The sequence below is a fragment of the Pelophylax lessonae genome (genome assembly GCF_965119305.1).
Source record: "Pelophylax lessonae genome assembly, chromosome: 1".
Taxonomy (NCBI): domain Eukaryota; kingdom Metazoa; phylum Chordata; class Amphibia; order Anura; family Ranidae; genus Pelophylax; species Pelophylax lessonae.
The window spans coordinates 210594031-210601463 of record NC_138768.1 but is presented as its reverse complement, the minus strand read 5'-3'; positions in this window follow the sequence as shown (position 1 = coordinate 210601463).

The window sequence follows — 7433 nt, the reverse complement described above, 5'->3', positions numbered from 1 at the left end:
ACCCTACAGACTAAGACTGGGATGCATTAAAGTTCATGTGTGTGTAAAGGTAGGCATCCCAATACTTTTGGTAATTCAGTGTATGTATGTGCCGTACCCTCATGTCATGGATCCCTGTGGAAGCTAAAAATCAGTTTCCAGTTTTTACAGCACCACACTAGTGTGAAGGGGCCTTTTGTCCTTTTAAGAAGATTTCCCATTATTCCTTGTCCTTATAGAAATGAGGGTAATCTCAAAAAAAGACACAGAATGCAATGAAAACCTGACTGAGGATCTAACCCTCTACTGCACTATCCCCCCCCCCCCCCAAAAAAAAAAAAAAATTGAAGTTGGGCTTTTATAAAGAGCAAGGTTAAAAATGCAAATATTTCAATGCAATAAACATGGCATACATTATTTGGTAGTAAACTGTCTTTTGTAAAAAACTGCAGACAGGCAGAGTTCTTATTACAGAAGAGACCCTAGAGGGCTCTATTATGTACAAAGAGCAAATGACTCCTGCGCTTGAGGGGTGGCCTTGCGGCTGGTATCCTAAAAATGCGATTCAGGTCGAATTGTAGTAAATTCAGGCTGTGCTGCCACTCTCAGCGGGTCGTGGTAACCCAAAGCAGATACTGGAAAAGAGAAATGGACAGAGGGCGCACCAGCCTAGCACATTATCTTTAAAACAATTTATTGTAATAGACATGTATACACATTATACTCACAAAACAGTTATGGAACACGGGCAATAAGCAGTGAGGGACCACCAGGGGTCTCTACTGGGCATCCTCCGCTGCGGCAGGCCGTGGAAGGATGTAGACCTCCAAAAGACCACTTATGCGTTTTGGGGTGTTGCCCCTTCATCAGAGCTAGTTGGAGGAATGAGTGGTAGGGCTTTTGTATATTCCAAATGGTCACAATGACCCCCCTGCCTGTAAGTGGGTAATGCAATTTGAGCCGTGTATGCGCAGCTCAGACTGCATTTACGGCCCGCTCTGCATGCTGTGGCGAAGTGACTCATGTGTAGGAGTGATGTTATCTCACTCTGGCCATTCAAGAAACTGAAGATTTGGAACCCGAAAGGAAGACCAGGTTAAAATGGAAGTGCCATGGACCAGAGAGCGCCGTGACAGCCCAGCCCATATGGCTCTGTCTGCAGGTAAGCCTCTCATAATGTACTAGTATGCCATGCATACTAGTACATTATGACTTAAACCTGCAGGTGGGCACATTTTTTTACTCTCTTAATCAGAATTTACTACCACATTAATATTAGTAATAAGAGGTGGGAAATGTAATGAAATCTATGACAAAGGCAACACGGGATCTCCTAACTTTAACCAAACCTTTATTTAAAGTGGTTGTTGTTTTAAATATAATAGGTGACAGAAGCACTATCTATCAGTGACTTTTTTCGTGTCCCTTCATTTTCTGCCCTGGTGAAGGAAGTAAAAGGAAACCCGGAGAAATTTCCCCAATGGGGTTACATACAGTGGTAAAACATTTTTTTACAGTGGCAAAGGGTTAGCATCCCTGTCATATTTTACCTTTATTACAAATAAATTCATGACAGCGCGGCTGCTCTGTGTCCAATAAAGTGAAATAAACTAAAAAAATAACTAGACTAAATATGTGAATAAATAAATAAAAACTTGAAAAAAAAGTGTGCTTTAAACTTTAAATAATTTAAAGTGGTGTGCTTAATTCATATATAGAGTACAACAATCAATATAATCATAAATGTCAAAATTAATCTGAAACTACAACGTGACATCAAAAATCCATAAATGTTTTTATTATTATAGGTACTTATAAATCGCTGTCAATTTACACAGTGCTTTACATATCTATTGTACATTCACATCAGTCCCTGCCCTCAAGGAGCTTACAATCTAAGGTCCCTAACTCACATTCATATATAGGGTATATACTAGAGTCAATTAACCTACCAGCATGTCTTTGGAGTGTCGGAGGAAACCAAAGTACCTGGAGGAAACCCATCCTGGTACAGGGAGATCATGCAAACTTTTAAAGTGTCCAGTGCATGAAATGTCCATCAAAGTGACCTGTGCTCCAATTAGGAACATAAATCTTCTTCTTCCAAAATGAATCTTCCTCCAAAGTGCTCATACCTCTTGTGTGTCCTCCACCTTCCAAACTAGCAACTTACTCGAGAAAATGATCAACAGCTTTTATCTAGTATTACTTCATGGGATCAAGATCAGTTTTTTTACAACCTCTGCAGGATTAAGGCTGGGTACACACTGGCCAAATATCATCAGAAAACGATTGGTTCGGCAGGAACCATGTGACCTTCGGCCTGAGTGTACGTCTCCCTGTCCGACAGAATCCGATCTCACGATAATGGCTGCGAGCGTTTATCAGTGTGTTCTGGCAAGGGGGCAGTGCCCCAGTCAAAATACAATAGCTCAGTGGGCAAGATAGATGCACTAAAGTCACTTGTGTTAGTATGGTGATCTGTAGGTTTTTTTTTTCGTTCAGGATGCTGGGTCGAACAAAAAAACTTGTAGTGTGTACCCCGCATAATACACATCCCAAATTCCCCCTTATTGCTCCTTACTGAGCAAGTAGAACTGGCTGTGATACACTTTCACAGCCCACACTACCTCTGGCCACCACTAGAGGAAGGCTCCATTCCAATCCATCTGGCTGACCACACACAAGCCTTTACGAATCTTACATACAATCTGGTGCACTCAAAGAATTGGGGAGCAGTTTAGCACACACTTCTAGGGTTCCTCCAGCTGTCCTACAAGCTAGAACCCCGGTGTTAATCACTCTTCCCACTGTCCACACACCAGACACACAACACGCTATAGCCTGCTACCACCCAACAGTGTGTCCTCATACCGGTCTGCTGGGCCACCACACACACACACATCTCCATCTGGCATATCTGCTAGTTTACAATCTGCCAACATGCAGTGCAATTACATACAGATTGGCAATGAACTTAGACTGAGCACATAGACACTAAGGCCTCATGCACACGGGGTGTCAGGAAAAAACGAGCTGCAGAGCCACCTCTAACGCCAGGAAAAAGCAGCTGTAAAAACATGCTTTTTGTAGCTTTTTCCATTTGCGTTATTGCAAATTTGGCCACGTCGCTTTTAGCAGCATTTTTTCTGCTTCCATTCAAAATCAATTGTTCCCTATGGGAGCCTATTGATTTGAATGGAAGGCGCATCGCAAGTTGGATCAGGATGATCCGACTTGCAGTGCGACTTGCGCTCTGAGAAAATGGCAAAAAAAATGGCGTGGGGTTCCCCCCAGGTTCCAAACCAGGCCCTTCGAGTCTGGAGTGGATTTAGAGGGCAGCCCCACGCCAGAAAAAAAACTGCGTGGGGTTCCCTCGATATCCATACCAAACCCTTATCCGAGCATGCAGCCCGGTAGGACAGGAAGGGGGAGGGGACGAGCGAGCGGCCATACCAGGCCACATGCCCTCAACATGGGGGTTGTTGTTGCTTTGGGGCAGGGGGAGCTCTGCACCCCCCACCCCAAAGCACCTTGCCCCCATGTTGATGAGGACAAGGGCCTCATCCCCACAACCCTGGCCGGTGGTTGTGGGGGTCTGCGGGCAGGGGGCTTATCGGTACCTGGAAGCCCCCTTTAACAAGGGGGGCCCCCCAGATCCCGGACCCCCTCCCTATGTGAATGGGTATGGGGTACATTGTACCAGGCCACATGCCCTCAACATGGGGGTTGTTGGTGCTGGGCCCAGCAGATGTACATCAGCCTGCAGGGATGGTGACTGGACATCTGGTTGGTCCTCCTGGACATCACCACCATCAACATCTGCTGGTGGGGAGGACTGCTGCTCCTCTGAGGTGACATCCTGTGACTCCATAGCCAAGGCTCTCTCCTCCTTGTCTTTCTCAGCCAGGGTGCATATCATCTGATCCCTTGTCTGGCCCCTTGTGGTCGGGATGCCTCTGATCTCACACAGATTCAACAGGTCATCTCGGCTTTGCTTCAGGTAGCTGATCACTGCCTCAGTAATTTTGCCAAAATAAAAGATAGAAATGAAAAACAAGATGGGGTGGGGAGCAAATAGCCAAGTATGTCTTCTACAAAATAAAAATTATGCAATGAGTGAGCTTCTGTAGGTCACTTCTAACAAGCTTCCAACCTTTAGTACATGTGTTAAATAAATAAATGATGCGCTAATGTACTAAGCAGATCCCGCTCCCTGCTGACAATCTCTCACGATGGAAGGTTCTCCTCTTTCCACAGAGAAACACTGGAGCTCTGTCAGAGTGACCATCGGGTTCTTCAAAACAGGGTGGGCTCAGGGCCCAGTGACCCCCCCCCCCAGTTGCGTGACAATAGCGAATGAATATTCACTATTGTCACACTGATTCTGCTCCCAGCCAATCAGGAAGCGGGTCCTAAAACCCATTTCTCGATTGGCCGAAAGGAGAAGCCATGCTATTGGCGAAAGAGGAGGAGGAGGGGGGAAGAGACGGCCGCTTTTTTGATGCCGAGGAAATGCAGGGGAAGTCAGACCAACAGAGAGGGGATGTGGAGGAGACTGAGGGGGGAAGCCGCCGCCGCCGCCTCCACATGTCAGTCCTGGGGCAGCACAGGGTGAGTGAGCCGGCGTAAGGAACTGGCACAATGACTCCTTGAGTGAGAAGATGCTGCACCGCCCCCTTGAGATCGCTCAAACGAGCGGGAGTCAGATAGAGATTTGATGGAAAGAGCCTGTCTGCGGGACGAGAGCGAAACTCGATCTTATACCCTGAATGAATCAGTTCGTAAACCCACCTGTCCTGAATCCAGGACAACCAGGGTTCCTGAAAGTAACGCAGATGTCCCCCCATCCCGGAAACGGGTGAGGGCGTCCCTTCAGGAAGAGGCCTGACCAGCCTTAGGCTTACTGGACCATGGTTTCTTGTGACCACCTGAGGTCTTGAAGGATTTTCCTTTATCCTGTGCCCCAAAGGCAGGAAAGGACCCACGATGAGCCTTAAAGGAAGGACCCCGCCTAGCGTGGGGGGCTTTTCCCTTAGAGGCCTGGGGCAAAAGGGTACTCTTACCCCCTGTAAGCCCCTTGATCAACTTATCCAGAGTGTCCTCAAAAAGATGACTACCCACAAAAAGGACATCAGACACAGTCTTTTTGGAAGCGCGGTCAGCCGACCAACTCTTCAGCCAAATAATGCGGCGGACCACATTCCCAAACCGCAGACAACCGTGCGACTAAAGGAGCCTCGTCCAAGGCCATGTCACACAGATACATCACGGCCTGGGTCACTTGATCCACCATGTCACGCCGAAGCACCCTGGACCATTCTGTGAAAGCTTGAGAGACCATCACCGAAGCAAACACCGGTTTAAAAGCAGGGAGCCCGCCACCAAATACATGTGGAGGGAAAGCGTCTCCACACGCCTATCAGCCGGATCCTTGAACACCGGGGAGTCTTCCACCGGCATCAAGGTGGATTTATTCAACCTAGAAACAGTGTGGTCCACCTTAGGGGAAAACCTTACCCGACTTCTGGGCTTTGTGGAACCCGAAGGCAGCCCGCTTACTTGACGGAGAGGGCTCATCGTCAAGATTTAAAGCCTCCTTAACGGAGCTAACAAGTACATCCATTGCTGCGCATTCTCGCGCCGCCATGGAGGAAGACTCCACCTCCTCCCCATCGGAATGTGAGAACTGGGACCCCCCCGGGGGGACGTTGTCCGTGGCAACCAAATCAGGCTCTGAGTCAGAAGACTGGGAGGGCATAGGCCGTTTTTGAGAAGTGAGTTCAGACATCAGCAGATCCACTTTGGACGCCAAAGTCGCAAGAGCAGCAGATAAGGCCATGGAAGAGGATTCAGGAGTACCTGAAGCATGGCGGTTCCCGCGGACCCCCACCGCAAAACTGCACCTCAAGAAGAAACAGTTTTTGCAGGAAAATGCCCAAAAAAACGGTTAAAATCACCCCACAGTTTCCCAGTGTACGTGCCACACACGCTGCTGCAGTGAGAGAGAAAGGAGGAAGTGACCTCACTCACTAGAGGTCTATGCCCGCCCGGAGCCACAAAACATATGTTGCCTGATAGAAATTAAATGAGAGGAAGCATTGGCAAAATAGCCGCCGCCCTTACTAGGCGGTCGCCCTCATCCAAGATGGTGCCCAAACCGGCGCAAGAATGAGCTAAAATGGCTGCTGCCCACACAAAGAGGCCTAAACAGCCTGCCCACACACAAAATGGCGGCCGTGCGAACGGCACCAAATAGGGCAAAAAATGCATGCGCTGGCCCCCACAGGGAACCCCAGAGAGCACCCCCGGAATGTATGAAGCCCCCACAACCCCCAGTCATGGCAATATGTACCGCAGCAGGGGCAGAGAAGAAGGGGGCTGCACCACATGGCCAGGAAGGGGATACCAAGAAGCCACCATGTACTGCCATCCCCTAAGAGTGGACCCACGGAAACACCCCCACAGACAATAGCCCCCATTTCGGGACCCAGGGGTAGTATCACTCACCAGTCCAGCGAACTCAGGAACCGCTCTGATACGGAACCCCTCCCACCCCGAGTGGTGGTGCCGTCAGCCAGGAAGGATGCTAGCAATTTATGGGTGGTCCGGAGTTGAGACATCCCGGCGAAGAAGGGACTCCGCAGGCTCGTCCCCATCTAAAGGGGCAGTATCGTTGCGAGGCCAGGGCGCACCAATGACCTGCGACGCTCGGTGGCAGGCTGGAACTCCATAAGGATCTATAATATCCAGTGCGAGGCCCAGTTCTGCTGTCGCTTGTAGTCATCCAGGAATTCCCTGACTAACTAGCGATAGTGAGTGAAAATAAAAAGGCGATTTTCAAAGAGAAAAAAAATATAAAGAAACTGAGACACTAGGTCCCAGCAGGGAAACCTACCCTACTCCTGATGCTAGGCAGCATAAAACTGAAGGACAGTGGTAACTGGTTCAGGATAATGGCTGGGGGACGGCCCCCTGGAGGTGTGCCTAAGTGTAGAAAGTTTTTTATTAACATTTCAAGCTGCCTAGCTTGCTCCTGCAGAGAGCGCCATTACCCACTCGTGAAGGCTATATGAGGAGCTGCGACTGTCGGAGGACGTAAGAGAAAAGCGAAGCGCTGTGAATACTTTCCGGATTCACTGTATATCAATTATGTCCAGCCTACTCCTAATCTGAATGATCTTGAAGTTTGACAAACTAATTTGTGAAGATCCCCACACATTGACTTCTTCAGGTGACCCTTCAGTATTTACTATGCCCTGTGAGTAGGCACTGCTGTGTCACACATTTCACAGAGGCTGCCTTCTGAACTACAGAGGTGCTGAGAAGTTTCAGGAGGTGGAGTCAGTACAGGAATCACTGCTTGGGGGCAGCAAGGTACCATGGGATATATAGTCCTTAAAAATGGAAAGTAAACAGCAGAGGAGAAGCTGAAAAGCATGCAGGGAATCCAG